Raw genomic sequence first — 17,140 nt, forward strand, 5'->3', positions numbered from 1 at the left:
GGATGTTGCTATTTGCAAAAACATGGATGGAACACAAGGACATTATGCTAAGGGAGTAAGTCACAGAAAAAAAAAAAAACAAATACTTTATGTTACTTACAGAAATCTAAAAACAAAATGAAACTCATAGAACAGACTAATGACTGCCCAATTCAGGGGATAGGGGATGGGCAAAATGAGCAAAGGTGATCAAAAGGTACAAAATTTCCAGTTATAAAGTAAATAAGTAATTGGGATGTAAAGTACAGCATGGTGGCTAATAGTTAATACTGTACTGAATATGTGAAAGTTGCTAAAAGACCTTAAAAGTTCTTACAAGAAAAAAAAATGTAACTGTATGGTGACAGATGTTAACTATATACTTATTGTGATTATGCAATACATAATGAACCTTATATAATGTACATCTGAAATTAGCATGTTACAAATCAATTATACCTCATTTTTTAAAAAAGATTTTAAGTAATCTCTACACCCAACATAGGACTTGAACTCACAACCCCAAGATTAAGAGTCGCATGTTCCACTGATTGAATTAGCCAGGCACTCCAGTTATACCTCATTTTTAAAAAAAAAAAGTTCTACTTTTTAAAAGCTAGGGACTTAAAAGGGTAAGTTTTAATTATCCAATATCCATACACATGGAAACAATTTCCCATACTTAGGCAAATAAAGTATTCCTCAAAATCCAAATTTTTACTAAAAAACATCAACAGAGGTACATCTGAAAAATGATGCATGACTTCCTATGATCATAATAAGAGCAAATTTAAGGCTAGATTTGGTATTTAAAAAGACAATTATTTCTAAACAAATGAAAGATATAATGATACCCAATATTCAATTAACATTTACTATGTAATTATGTAACAGACACTGTTCTAAAAGTTTTACTTTTATTAACTCATTTAAATTTTCACAAAAATCCTAGGAGATAGATACTATTATAACACCTCTTTTCAAAGATGGGAAATCTGGGGTGCCTGGGTGGCTCAGTCAGTTAAGCATCTGCCTTCAGCTCAGGTCATGGTCCCAGGGTCGAGCCCCACATTAGGCTCTCTGCTTCTCCCTCTCCTTCTGCTGTTCTCCCTGCTTGTGCTCTCTGGCACACACACTCTATCTCTTAAATAAATAAAATCTTCAAGAAAAATTAAAAACAAAGATGGGAAATGTGAAGCACAAAGGTCTGTACATGTTATACAGTTACATGAAATCATGAAAAAGGTACAAAGACATACCAATCTACTATACAAGTTCAACAAACTTCAACCTACAATGAAGCCCACAAGTGAGCAAGTATTACTCATGCTTACTGAATCTCTACAAGTTTTGAGAAATGTCACTCTTAAACATGAATCGATAGCCCATTACAACTTGAGATTTGAGATCTGATCAGCACACAAACGACTAAGACCGAGACAGAGGAAAAAAAAAAAAAAAAAACTTGAGACAAAAATGGAGAAAACCTTTAAAAAACCCATAATATCCTCAGAAAATGAGATTATTTCCTTGTTAAGAAATAAAGACTACAAAAAAGAATATTCAGAGAAAAATATTCTTTAAAATTAACAACAGGGGATCCCTGGGTAGCGCAGCGGTTTGGCGCCTGCCTTTGGCCCAGGGCACGATCCTGGAGACCCGGGATCGAATCCCACATCAGGCTCCCGGTGCATGGAGCCTGCTTCTCCCTCTGCCTATGTCTCTGCCTCTCTCTCTCTCTCTCTCTCTCTGACTATCATAAATAAATAAAAAAATAAAATAAAATTAACAACAAATTAAATATTCAATAGAAAGACTAGATGGTGGATTTGACAATCACTTTCAAAAAACAGGAGTGGAATAAATAAGAGAATATAGGTAAAAAAAAAAAATCAAAAAATTAGTACAAAATTAATCATGAAAGTCTTTTATCTATAAGGTAACCTGGAATTCCAAAAAGATAAAACTGAATAGAAATACACATGCACAGTCACATGTAGATTTTTTTTTAAGAGGCCACACACAAAGTAAAATCTTAAAGTTTTTTTTTTTTGCCTTTTTAAGAAAGAAGATTGATTGATTGATTGATTGATTGATTGATTGACTGAAGAGAGAGAGAGAAAGAATCTCAAGCAAACTCCATGCTGAGCACAGAGCCCAACATGGGGCTCGATCCCACAACCCTGAGATCATGACCTGAGACAAAACTAAGAGTGGGATGCATAACTGACTGACTTCCCAAGTGCCCCTTAAAGACTGCTAAGACATGCTAAACATTAACTGCTACATGTAAGGCAAAGACACACGATCGACTTAACACTTAGGTATCACAGTCTCTGAAGTTGCCACAAGAAAAGACTGTTTCATAAATTAACTGGGACCTGCACATTCCACCTGGAATTTAGAAAGCTGGAAAGTGCATCACCCTCCTTCAAATAAAATTTTTTAAAAAGAGGAAAAAACAGATCATCTACAAAATGATTACTTCGCCTGAACCCAGGCAACTGAGATGGCATGACAACCAACTGCAGATCATGTTTTTTGTTGTTTTTTCACACAAGTTGAAGGTTCACAGCAACCCTGCATCCAACAAGTCCATCAGAACCATTTTTCCAACAGCATTAGATTACTTCATGTTTCTGTGTCACATTTTGCTAATTCTCACATTATTTCAAAAACTTTTCACTTTTTTTTTTTTTTTAAGATTTTATTTAGTCATGAGAGAAACACAGAGCATGAGGCAGAGAGAGAAGCAGGCTCCCTGCAGGGAACCTGATGCAGGACTCAATCCCACGACCCCGGGATCATGACCTGAGCCAAAGGCAGACACTCAACCACTGAGCCACCCAGGTGCCCAAACCTCTTCACTATTATTATATTTGTTATAATGATCTGTGATCACTAATCTTTAACATTACTATTGTTATTGTTTTGGGATACCATGAACCATGCCCACGGAAGACAGCAAACTTATCAATAAATGTTATGTGTATTTTGATGGCTCCAGGGATCAACCACTCCCCATCTCTTCCTCCTGGGGCCTCCTCCTTAGTCCCTGAGACACAGTATTAAAGTTAGACAATATTGAAGTTAGTAACTCTACAATGACCCTTAAAGGTTCACTCAAGTGAAAGAGTCACGCACCTCTCTCTTTAAATCAAAGGTCAGAAATAATTAAACTTAATGAGGAAGACATGTCCACAGCTTGGATAGGCTGAAAGTTAGGCTCTTGGGCCAAACAGCCAAGTAGTTAGTACAAAGGAAAAGTTCTTGAAGGAAATTAAAAGTGTTACTTCAATGAACATACAGTAATAGAAAATGAAACAGCCTTATTGCTGAGACAGAGACAAGTCTGAGTGGTCTAAACAGATGATCAAATCAGCCACAACATCCCTTAAACTGAAGCCTAATCCAGAGCAAGGCCCTGGCTCTCTTCAATTCTATGAAGGCTGAGAGAGGTGAGGAAGCTACAGGAGAAAAGTCTGAAGCTGGCAGAGGGGAGTTCATAAGGTTTAAGAAGCCGTCTCCATGACATCATAGTACAAGGTGGAGCAGCAAGTGCTGAGAGAGAAGCTGCAGCCAGTGTTCCAGAAGCTCTAGCTAAGGTCACTAATGAGTGGTTATACTAAACAACTGATTTCTAACCTAGATGAAACAGCCTTGTTTTGGAAGAAGATGCCATCTAGACTTTCACAGGTAGAAAGAAGTCAATGCCTGGCTTCAAAGCTCCAGAGGACAGGCTGGCTCTCTTGTTAGGGGCTAATGCAGCTGGTGACTTAAACTGAAGCCAATGTCATTGACCACTCTGAAAATCCTAGGGCCCATAGGAATTATGCTAAATCTCTGTTTTGATATTTGCTCTACAAACAAAACAACAAAGCCTAGATGACAGCATATTATTTTACAAATGGCTGACTAAATATTTTAAGTCCACTGTTGAGACCTACTGCTCAGAAAAAAAGATTCTTCCCAAAATACTACTGCCTATTAACAATGCACCTGGTTACCCAAGAGCTTTGATGGGGATGTACAATAAAATTAAGATTGTTTTCATGCCTGCTAACATAACATCTATTGAGCCCATAGATCAAGGAGTAATTTCAACTTTAAGTCTTAGGACTAAAAAAAATACATTTCTTAAGGCCCTAGCTGCCACAGTGATTCATTCCTCTGATGGATCTGAACAAAGTAAATTGAAAACTTTCTGGAAAGGAATCACCACTCTAGATGCCATTTAGAGCATTTGAGATTCAAAAGCACCAGCCAAAATACTATCAGCATTAATAGGAGTTTGGAAGAAGTTGATTCCAACCTCATGGGTGACTTCAAGGGGTTTCAGACTGGAGGAAGTCCCTGCAGTTGTGGCAGAAACAGCAAAAGAACTAGAATCAGAAGGGAGACTGCACTGCTGCAATTTCATGATAGAGATTTCAAAGATGAGGAGTTTCTTCTTATGAATGAGCAAAGAAAGCAGTTTCTTGAGATAGAATCTACTCCCGGGGAAGATGCTATGAAGACTGAAGTGACAACAAATGATCTAAAACACTACATAAACTTAGCTGATGGCAGGGTTTGAGAGGATTTTGAAAGAAGTTCTACTGTGGGTAAAAAGCTATCAAACAGCATCACATGCACAGAGAAATGGTCTGTGAAAGAAAGAATTAATCTATGTGGCAAATTTCATTTTCTCCTATTCAAACAAACTGCTAAAGCCATTCCAATCTTCATCAATCACCATCAGCATGGAGGTGGGATCCTCCCCCAGCAAAGAGATTATGAGTCACTAAAAGCTCAGATGACAACCTTTTTTTAGCAATACAGAATTTTTAATTATGGTATATACATTGTTTTATTAGACCTAATGCTTCTGCACACTTAATAGACTATAGTATAAACATAAATTTTATATGCACTAGGATACGAAAAAGTTCATTTGACTTAACTCTGTTTTAATATTTGCTTTATTGAAGTTATCTGGCAACAAACCTGCAATATCTTTGAGATATGCCTATAGTCTGAAATCTAAGGAAACTGCCCTCAAGTAAGCACTTGCTCACCCATGGTAGGTATGAGTGTAAGACAGGGGCTGCCAAACAAGCAGATAAAGGAACTGAGCTGCAAATTTCAATGAATTGCTACCTGCTGAAACACTAACATAAGGATATAGAACCTCTACGAACCACAGGTATAAGGGAAACTCCTATCCACCTGCAGACTCTTCTCCATGGGCCTCCACCTGGTGCTTAAAAAAAAAAAAAAAAAAGGCAGGGGATGGGGATTCCGGCAGGTGATCAGAGAAAGCCTTACCCTTGATGATGCAGGCACAGAGGAGGGAGCTACCACTGCTGCAGAGAAGGCTTATAAAGCCTGAGGCAAGCCTTTCTGCCTTATGTTATTCCTTTAAAAGTATCACTGCTGTGAAAAGGCAGCAAATCTTTCATCCACAAGGCACAGTGAAGACCCTTTCAACCAAGGAGAGAGACAGGAAACAATCAAGGATCCATACATTAAAGGTCTCCTATTACTGGAGGAGCAGGATCACTGATAAAGAACTATCTAAGAAACTCCTGTCCCTTACACAGGGACAAAAGGCCTAAGATGTATAGGCTCCACCAGGACAATTGCAACTCACTCTGCCCCCTCCTCTCACCCCAAGACTACCAAGTACTGAGAACAAGCAAGAGTAGTCAATTAATGAGGGAGAGGCAACAGCATGGAGAGAAATGCTCTCTGAGGGACAAGGCATGCTAGGAAGGCCTCAAGCTTAGAGTGAAGTAGGAACATCAAGGGAAAAAAAAAAAAAAAAAAAAAACTCTCCAGAAAAATCAGCCTACAACATACATGGAGGCAATACCAAATTTGGAAATAGAAATCTGAAGCCATTGGTACACATAAGGTAACCATGGCAACAACAAAACCCAAGCTCAGATGTGCTCCAGGCTAGACTGATCCAACCTCCCACACTAAGACGTATGCCCATTTCCAAGCCCAAACTATTTACCTGTCTCTACTAGCTTACACACAGTTTAACATTCCAATAAAAATTACCAGACACACACACAAAACAGAAAAAAAACGATCCACTGTCAAGAGACAAAGCAATCAACAGGATGACACAGAAATGACCAAAATTAAATTCTGTGTCTGAAATGATCAGACACAGAATTTAAAGTAACTATGATTATTACATTAAAAGGTCTAGTTGAAATGGTGGACTACATACATAATGAGAGAATTTCAACTGAAGTGGAAACTATAAAGAGTTAGAGGAAAATGCTACAAATAAAAATCATTAGTAACAGAAATAAAGAATGCTTCAATGACATCAGTAGACATCAGGGAGCACACTGGCCAAGAAAGATAAGAAACTTGAAGACAGTATTTGGCTAACCTCTACTGACCTAAGAGGAAAAACTGAAGAGAGGGAGAGGAATGGGTCTGAAAAAAGAAGAAACAGAACTGAGCACCCAGTGGCTATGGGGTGATACCAAGTCTAAAGAATGTGTAATAAGCTACTGAAGAATTGGTAAGACATGATACCTTCTCAATCCATCAAAAGAGTATAAAACAAAACAAAACAAAACAAAATCATAATAGATGACAGAAGTAGTATCTGCTGTCATATGCCCATGTGACTTGCCCTCAGGAATGCCATTTTGTTAGCCATTTCTGTAACTCTCTGCAGGCCAGTCCTCCCGATCTTACCCTGCTGAACTTGCTACAGTACTTACTTACTGTAATTGCTTCCACCTGGCTTCTGAGGTGGAGGTGCCATCTCCAAGCCTCTACTATTTCAGGGTCCTATGATACACATCCCCTGCATACCCCACTGCTATTGGTGAATCAGGGCTGCAGTGTCATTTCCTGGAAGCCCTAGACTTTAGAAGACAAACCTTAATAAGGGTCTTAATGATGTTGGTGCCTTATTCACCAGTCATTTCTTCCTGCTTTGGTGAATGATGTATCCTCTAGGCCCTTCCAGGCACAAAAATTAAAAATCTGGCACAATAAATAATAAAAAATATGGCAAAAATAAAAAATATGATCTTATGTACTATGTTCAGTCTAGCAAGTCCACTTATTTAAAATCTTCTGTCTGCAAAGGCGTATCTGGCATTTTGACACTTGTAAGGGGCCACTGCTTTGGTTATGCTGCTAGGAATCATCCAAGTTAAAAACTCAATTTGTACTGTCAAAAAAGTCAATGATGAATGGTTAGAAGCTGAAGACGGTCTCTGAAGAAGTCATGACACCTTGTCCGGTTTCTGGACCTGAATCAATTTTGGACTGAAAACTATTAAAGGAGAGACCAGATTCTGGAAGGAAAGATTTTGCAACACCAAATCAAACGTACAAAGCCATCAATTTCCTAGACTATTCCCAAAGGGACTAATGAAACCCAGGTAGCTACACCGGGGAAAGGGGAATATCCAAACATTTCAGGAACTGTTAGGTCTAATGTCCAAGTTGACACTGATGCCGAGAGACCCCAAGTGCCATCTGGCCCCTCTTTTAGAAAGGGGGCATACATGAGGACAAGGTAATAAATGAGACCTTGGCTCAGGTCTGGCTCATGGTACATGCAGGTCCACAATCACATCCAGGAATCACTTCCCCAGTCCATGAATACACAATTGGAACAGACACACTAAGTTGTTGGCAGTTTCGTGTGGATTCCTGGGTGTCTAAGGGCCAGAAGGAGGGCTCTGAAATTGTCCTCCCTTGCCCCCTGGCCCAGATAAATTAAAACTAGTATCTTATATGGGTTGGATCAGTGCCATCCTTGAAAACCTCAGAATGCAGGGGCATCTGGATGGTTCAGTCAGTTAAGTGCAACTCTTGATCACAGCTCAGGTCTTAATCTCAGCGTTGTGAGTTCAAGTCCCATACTGGACTCCACACTGGGCATGGAGCCTACAAACAAACAAAAAAACCCTCAGAATGTAGGAGTGATGGTTCTTAGACTATTTCCATTTAATTCATCAGTCTAACACTGCAAAAACCAGATGGAATATGGAGGAAGACCGAGGATTTCCATAAATTCAAATAGCCCCAATTATAGCCACTCTGCAAAGCATGCTATCTTTTCCAAGCAAGTTAATATTACCTAAGGACATGGTATAGCAACTAATTTGACATTATGTGTACTCTTTCCCGATTAGGAAAAAATGATCAAAACCACTTTATATTCTCATAGACAAAGTATACATTTACAGTTTTGCCTCAGAGCCATTTGTTCATCCTACAGACCATCACAGTGGTCTATCTTACCAATGACATATTAATAAAACCAGATGAACAAGAAGAGACTAGAATGTTGAAAGCCTTGCTAAGATATAATGCTCCAGGGAGTGGGAAATAAATCTTAGGAAGAATTCAGGGACAATGCCATATTGTTTTTAAGGGTTCAGTGGTCTGGGTAATGCCAGGACAGTGTCTCCAAAGTAAAAAACAAATTATACCATCTTGCACTTCTCAAAACAGAGAAGGAAGCACAATGCCTGATTGGCTTCTTCAGGTTCTGGGGGCATCTGAGTATAATGCTCTGATTCACATGCCAGAAGATGAGAAAGGGTGCCTGAACACTCAGCTCCTGTAACAAAGGAGAGGCAGGAGTCGTCATCATTTTAGCAGAGGTAACTGAACTTGAACATAAGAAAGGAGGACTATATACAATGGGGAAATGGAGGAGTATGTTTGGCATGCAGATGATACACTTAGGTAGCTCTTGGTATTCCCTGGTCCAGTTTTTTTCTTAAGATTTTAGTTATTTATTCATGAGAGACAGAGAGGTAGAGATACAAGCAGAGGGAGAAGCAGGCTCCCTGTGGGGAGCCTGATGCGGGACTTGATCCCAGGATCCTGGGATCACGACCTGAGCCAAAGGTATACACTCAACCACTGAGTCACCCAGGTGCCCCTCCCAGGTCTAGTTTTGACAATAATGAACAAGTGTGGCAACTCCACACTTAGGAAGGGCATGACCTGCTCAGATCTCCAGTGATGAGGGCCTGAGTCACAGCACTGGATAAGCCACGAAGACCAGATGTGCTAGTCAAGGGAAGGATATATCTAGAAGAGACAGCAGAGAAGGGAGAAGAGGATTCAGTTGTGGCCCAAAGGTCAATTGCAGCAACGCTATAGTCTGTCTCACTATCCTTCCTCCTCCTAAGTTCCTCCTAGCTGGGAATGGCCCACTGGAACCCTGAAGGGGCTGTGGCTGGAAGCTTATGAAGAAGCAAATCTGAGCAGAATAAAGGGTGAGCTATGATCGAAGCTGTGCTACAACACCCAGCCTCACCCTGAGAAATAGATGACTTAATACCCTAGATGCTAGGAGTGCCCAGGAGGCAGCCACTACCTTTAGTCACTCCAGGTATCCACTCAGCTAAGAAGAGCTGCCTCGCACAAGGTCATGTCCCTTCCTACGGCAGCCAATACCTACTGACTGACCATCACTAAGTGCTGAGCTCTCTTACTTCAAACTGGGACAGCTTTGATGGGTCACCTCTCTTGCAGAGCTCCCCTCACCTGGCTGAGGCAACCCTGGTGAGTGCACCACTGCTTGACTTCAGCCTCTGCCCAGTTCTGCTACGCCACCCCCAACACACATGTGATCCCATAGTATTCCAATTAACCTGTTACACACTAATCTCCAACTCAGCTGGATTCCTGGGAAGCCCAAACTACAAGAAATGGAAATGTTTGTGCCTACATTTCATTGTTGTCATTTCCTTTTAAATGAAACAAGACCTATCAGGTCATTTGTGCAGTGCCTGATACAGAGTAGGCATTTAATGCCTAAGCATGAGAGATGGTAAGTTAGGGAACAAGATAGAGAAGCTTATAGGAACCTCAGGATTATATGTATCTTCTATATGCCAGGTGACAGACACACAATTCCTGACACACACACAACAGAGGAAGCATTCATTTTAAATGTATTCTTAGCTCTGTTGGAAAATAGTCAATCAACATAAAGGTTAGTACAACAATCCAATTATTTACTGTACCAATTGTATCCCTATTTTATAATTATCATAAAAAATATAAAAACTTCAGCACTCTAACTGCATTTGAAAAACCAAAGAACAAATGCTGAGTACATCTGAGAATTATGGTACATTTTGATTAGATAACACTAGGGGTCAGTAATTACCAAGAAGAGCCAGAAGGTCCTTCATGAAATTCAGGGAGATTTTATACATTCTGAAGGACACGAATGTAAAATACTTTAATAACAAACCAAATCCCTTTTCAACTCATTCTAGTTATTAAATCACTGAATCTCACTACCATAACATGTTTTAAATTATAAATTATATTCATAGTAAAGGATCACATCAGAACAAGATAATTGGGTTCCTTTCATAAGCACAATTAGAAAATTAAACTTTCTGCAAAATTCAATCATGCTTAAACATTAAGCACATAAATTTTTCAAGTTTCCTGTGTGAGGTACCCATTTAGCTTCAGCTAAATTTTCTAACACAAGAGATAATATGATATATATGCTAATATGTTCAAATCAAACTAAGGCCCAATTTATAGCAGAGTCTCCTGTTTGAAGTTCAAGAATACAGCAGAAACGGGCAAATAACGTGAAGAACCAAGTACAGATGAATGAGCCGATCTGAGGTAGGTATGTGGAGATAGGCAGAAAGACCTGTGCTGTGCTTATCAAAGATACTAAAACTTGATGTGTGTTAATTCTTTGAAACTAAAATGAATTCAATCTAGTAGTAAAGAGATATACACAATAACTATAGGGTAGAAGATGAAAGTGATGTAATACGCTCAGGAAATCTGGAAAAGCAGTTTTCTCCCAGCTGCAGAAAGTCGTATTTAGAGAGACAGCATCTGAGCTGCACTGTCAAGAATGCCATCTCATGATCCAAGTCAACCCCAAGAATTTGCTTACACAGAAGAAAAATGGAGTAGTGCAGGCTGTGAAGATACGAGCAAGTAGTTCATGTATGGATCAGGCAAATTACACTATCTGAAGCTCATTTTTAAAATCCCATAAAGTATAGCAATTTACCCACTATTTTTATTTTTTATTGTAAAAAGTACATTTTTCTCAGCTTTAGCAAGACTGCATATATGGTTCACCAGTATCAACACATGAGCATATAGACTGTAATGGTATAAAATATACTAATTCAAATATGCTTATTAAGCACATACAAGGTTCATTCATGGTAATTCACACAAAAATTAGTTAAATCTACTCATAATAAAAAGTATGAAATGATATAATCAAATTATTGACTTGTGACAAATGCATATAAAGTTTAATATAGGATTTTAAATAATCTTAAGGCATATTAAACTATGGACAGTAAGCAAATAAAACTATCATAGATCATTTACGAGATCATTCAAATAATCGAAAAAAATCAAGAAAAAGAGGTAAAGCAATTTTTGGCTATGGTGGTGTGAAGAGTTCAGAGAACTGTCATCTTGAAAAATGAGTATAAAACTGAACAAAATTGGGGGATCCCTGGGTGGCTCAGCGGTTTAGCGCCCCCCTTTGGCCCAGGGCATGATCCTGGAGTCCCAGGATTGAGTCCCACATTGGGCTCCTTGCATGGAGACTGCTTCTCCCTCTGCCTGTGTCTCTGCCTCTCTCTCTCTCTCTCTCATATGAATAAATAAAAATAAAATCTTTAAAAAATGACTTCAAACTGAACAAAATTAATCATTTCACGGTGCTGGGTATTCAATAAAGACAACAAATTGAGTGGCATATTCAATAGAACTAGAATGTCAGGTGAGCTTATCAGGCATCTTTAGCCTTGAAGGTACAGGCTATTCCCATCCCTCACCTACTTTTTATCTCCTAATAGCATCACACTGGGGGGACAGGATTACAATATATGAATTTTAAGGGAACACATTCAGTCCATAACAGAAATCATGTTAAAACATTAAAACAATTTTTTTTTAAAAAAAAAGAAGAGCTATCAGCAGGCCTGGTTTATATTCCAGATTTCACAGATGAAGATCAGACAAATTAATAAAAAAGGAAAAAAATAACCTGAAGGTGGACAAGTCAGAATTCAGAGTTGCTAAAATGCATTATAAAAAATGTTCAGTTTTCAGGGTACCTGGGTGGCTCAGTCAGTTAAGCATCTGCCTTTGGCTCAGGTCATGATCCCAGAGTCTTGGGATCAAGCCCTGCATCAGGCTTCCTGCTTCTCTCTCTCCCTCTGCCTGCCACCCTCCCCCCACTGCTTGTGCATGCACTCTCTATCAAATAAAATCTTTTTTAAAAAATCCAGTTTTCAATAAAAACTTGTGAGACATGCAAAGAAACAAGAAACTCATAAGAGAAATGCAGATAACAGAAATGTACTGTCTGTGGGCATAGATGTTGTATTTAGCAGATAAAGAGTGTGAAGTTGCTGTGATAAACATGATCAGAAAGTTTAATATCTAGAGGAACTAAAATTTTACACTAATAATATTTTGTAACAGAAAAGAAGGCAGTCAAGGAGGAACAAGAACAAAAACCTGACATAGAGAAAACAAATACAAAATCAAAGATGTAAACCAAAAATTATTAAAATTGTAAATAGACCCAACACTAAATCAAAAGGCAGAAACTGTCAGACTAGATAAAAACACACAACTGAACAGGTGGTCTGCAGACACTGAAAAGATGTTCAACTTCACTTATTACAGAAATGCAAATCAAAACCACAATGAAATATCACCTCACACTGGTCAGACTGGCTAAAATCAAAAAGACAGGAAACAAGTGTTGGCAACCCCCATGCACTCATTGACGGTAGGAATGTAAATAGGTACAGCCACTGTGGAAAACAGTATGGAGGTTTCTCAAAAAATTAAAAATAAGAATACTATGTGATCCAATAATTCCACTATTGAGCATTTACCCAGGGAAAATGAAAATACTAACTCGAAAAATGTGTCCCTGTTTGCTGCAGCATTCTTTACAATAGTCAGGACATGGAACCAACCTAAGTGTCCGTCAATAGAAGAATGGATATAAAAAAGAAGAATGGATAAAGAAGATCACACACACACACAGGAATATTATACAGCCATAAAAAGGAGGCAACTGTACCATTTGAAACAACATGGGTGGACCTAAAGAGTATTATGCTAAGTGAAGTCAGACTGAAAAAGACAAATATGCTATGACCACACTCATAAAAGGAGTCTAAAAAGAATGAACAAACAAAAAGCAGAATCAGAACTATAAATGCAGAGAACTGATGGCTGCCAGAGGGGAAGGGGTTTGGGAAGTGGGTAAAATGGATGAAGAGGAGAGGAAGATACATACCTCCAGTTACAGAATGAGTAAGTCAATGAAACAAAAGCAGAGCATAAGGAATATAGTCAATGATACTGTAATAGTGATGTAATGAGACAGATGATAGCTACACTTGTGGTGAATATAGCATAATATATAACCCTATCAAATCACTGAGTTGTACACCTGAAATAAAACGTAACCAGTAACCATAAGGCAGCTAGACTAGCTATATTAACCAGGTAGAAAATAAACTTTATGACAAGAAACATTACTGAAGGCAAAAACATTGTAGTGATAAAAAAGGTCAATACATGAGGAAGATATATTGCCATATATTCCATATAACCCCATTACAAATGGATATGGACCTAATAGGGCTCCAAGATTCATGAAACAAAAACTGACAGAATTGAAACTACACAATTCCAGAATTATAGTTATACTTCAAAGAACGCTCTCAATATTTCATAAAACAAATAGAAAATCAGTTAAGGATAAATGATTTGAACAACTCTATCAACTAAGCCAATGGATATTTATAGAATGCTCCACCCGCAAAACAGAATATATATTCTTTTCAAGCAATCAAAAAACATTCTCCCAGATCAAATGCTATACCACTAGTTCCTAATAAATTTTATTATTTTTTTAAGTAGGCTCCATGCCCAATATGGAGCCAAACATGGAACTTGAACTCACAACCCTGAGATCAAGACCTGAGCTGAAATCATGAGTCAGATACTTAACTGACAGAGCCACCCAGGTGCTCCCATAATAAATTTTAAAAGAATTTCATGTTCTTCAATAAATAATTCAAAGTATGTTATCTGATCATAAGGAAAATTAGGAATCAATAATGGAAAGAAATTTGGGGGAAATCTCCAAATATGTGGCAGACATACTTCTAAATAACCTCTGGGTCAAAGAAGAAGGGACGAAAATGTCAGAAAATATTTTAAATGAGAATAAAAACACAAGTCAAAAATGTATTGTATACAGCTAAAATGAAAATTTATAGCTTTAAATGTGTGTACTAGAAATGAACAAAGAACTCAAGTCAATAAGCTTTCACTTTAAGGAAAAAAAAAATAGGAAATTAAAAACCAAAAAAGAGAAATAAGAACAGAAATGAAATAAACAGAACAAAAAATATCAAAATAATGTCAGTTCTTGAAAAAGATCAACAAAATTGATAAATCTTTAGCCAAACTAACCAAGACAAAAAGATTACACCAATTAGCAAAAACAAATGAAATAGGGACTATCATTACCAACCCTATAGCCAGAAAAGTCACAGGAGAGCATCCTGAATAACTTTAAGCCAAGAAATTAGACAATTTAAGTGAGATTAAAAAAAAAAAATCCAGAAAGATAAAATAACCACCGTGGACTCAAAGAAACAGAAAATCAGAACAGACCTACATAAAATAATTAAGTTGTTTCAGTAATTTAAAATCTTCCCACACAGAAAAGTCCAAGCACAGATAGCTTATTAGTAATTTACAATCTTCCCACTTACAAAGTCCAACCATAGATGGCTTATTAGTAATTTACAATCTTCCCACTTAGAGAGTCCAAGCATAGATAGCTTACCTGGTGAATTCTATCAACTACTTAAAGAATACCACCAATCCTTTACAAACTATTTCAGAAAACAGAAGAAAAGAACACTTTCCAACTCATTCTATAAGGTTAGTATCACCCTGTTACCAAAGTCAAATAAACAGATCAAGAAAACAAGACTATAAAGCAGTATCTCTCATGAATACAGACCCAAGAAAGCCCTAGCAAAATGTTAGCAAAGAGAATCCAGCAACACAGTAAAGACATTATCCAGTACCAAGTGGGATTTACACAGCTATGTTTAAAATCCCCAAATCAATTAATGTAATATACCATATTAACAGACTAAAGAAAAAAATCACATGCTCATCTCAAAAGACAGGAAAAGCACTAGACATTCATTCATGATAAAAACTTTCAACCAGGACAGCCCGGTGGCCCAGCGGTTTAGCACCACCTTCAGCCCAGGGCATGATCCTGGAGACCCAGGATCGAGTCCCATTTCAGGCTCTCTGCCTGTGTCTCTGCCTCTCTCTCTCTCTCTGTCTCTCATGAATAAATAAATAAAATCTTAGAGAAAAAAAAAACTTTCAACCAACTAGAAATAGAGTAACACTTCCTCAACCTAATAAAGAGAATCTAAGAGAAACCCACAAACACCATACTTACTGGTAAAAAAACTAGATGCTATTCCCCTATGATCAAAAAACAAGGATTTCTGCTTTCATCATATGTATTCAACAGTTTACTAAGATCTAGTAAAATAAGAGAAGAAAGCATCCAGACTGGAAAAGAAGTACATTTGTGTTTATTTGTAGATGATAGGATCCAGTGTAGAGAAAATCCTATGGAATTTACAAAAGCCTACTAGAACTAATGAACAAATTCAGCAAGGATAAAGGATACAGATCAACAACAGGGACACAATATATAGATTAACAACAAAATCAACTTATCTATCTATACAGTTGCAAGAAGAAATCAGAAAAGGAAATTAAAAGAAAAATTCCATTCAAAATAGCATCAAAAAGAATACAATGCCTGGAAATAAATTTAACAGGAGTATAAGATCTGTACACTGAAAACTACCAAACACTGCCAATAGAAATTAAAGATCTAAACAAAGGAACAGGCATTTCCCATTTATGGATTGGATGACTCAATATTGTTAAAGTGGCCATTCTTCCCAAATGGATCCATAGACCCTAGACAACACAACCTCAATCAAAATGCCAACAGGTGTTTTTGTAGAAATTAAAATGATCCTAAAATTTATATGGAAATACAGTTTTTTTTAAAGATTTATTTTGGGCAGGGCAGGCAGAGAGAAGCTCAAGCAGACTCTGCACTGAGTGCAGAGCCCAGTGCTGGACTGGATCTCATGACCCTGAGATCACTACCTAAGCCAAAAACCAGGAGTCGGATGCTTACCTTGACTGAGCCACACAGGCACCCCTGGACTATTTTGACTAACAATAGTCGAAATAATTTAAATCACAGCTGGAAAACTCAGACCACCCAATATCAAAACTTAATTATAAAGTTACTGTAATAAAAGCAATGTAGTACTGATGTAACAATAGATTCAGATTAAAGGAAGACAACAGAAAGTCTAGAAATTTACGGTCAATTCATTTCAACAAGGGTGCCAAGACAACACAATGGGAAAAGAGTCCTTCCAGTGAACAGTGAAAGGATTAAAAAATGTGATATAGCCATAAGATGGAAAGTTATTCAGTCATAAAAAAGAAGAAATCACAGATACATGGATTCTATGGCATGAATAAACTTCAACAGTATCATGCTAAATTAAAGAAGCCAAACACAAAAGTTTGTAGGATTTCAATTACAAGACATTTCTAGAAAGGACAGATATCCTTGAAATAGAAAACCAATCAGTGACAGCCTGAGGCAGGGGAGAACAGAAGGGAATAAACATAAAGAGGCATGAGAAAACGTTCTGAGCTGGCTGCACAGCTATGTAAATGTACTAAGAATCACCAAAATGTGCGCTTACAGTAGGTGAGTTTTATGCAACATAAAATTCTACCTCAATGAAGCAGTTTAAAAAAAAAAAAAAAAAAAAAAGAACTATCAGGAGTTCCCCATCCCTAGAGGACAGGAGCAGGGACTGAAAGAGCTCCTGTCAGGATTCCAGAGTGGAAATACCTGACCTCACGTTCATTCCAAGAGCTTGTGGCCTTTTGACCCAAAGTGCTGGTTTATGTATTTGTTGTGGCTTCGCCCAGTTCCTATTCATAGAGTCTTAAAAAAACATGTGACTGCTCTCCCAAATATTCCACCCAAACACCA

At 37.8% G+C, this 17,140-nt stretch overlaps 1 protein-coding gene across 4 annotated transcripts in view; it reads right to left on the minus strand.

Annotated features, from left to right (window-relative positions):
* Positions 1 to 17,140, minus strand: part of OSBPL1A (oxysterol binding protein like 1A) — a 227,569-nt gene that overhangs the window by 181,206 nt on the left and 29,223 nt on the right. The gene's annotated exons all lie outside the window — the stretch shown is intronic.

The sequence above is a fragment of the Canis lupus genome, chromosome 6 (assembly GCF_048164855.1).
Source record: "Canis lupus baileyi chromosome 6, mCanLup2.hap1, whole genome shotgun sequence".
NCBI classification, from domain to species: Eukaryota; Metazoa; Chordata; class Mammalia; order Carnivora; family Canidae; genus Canis; species Canis lupus.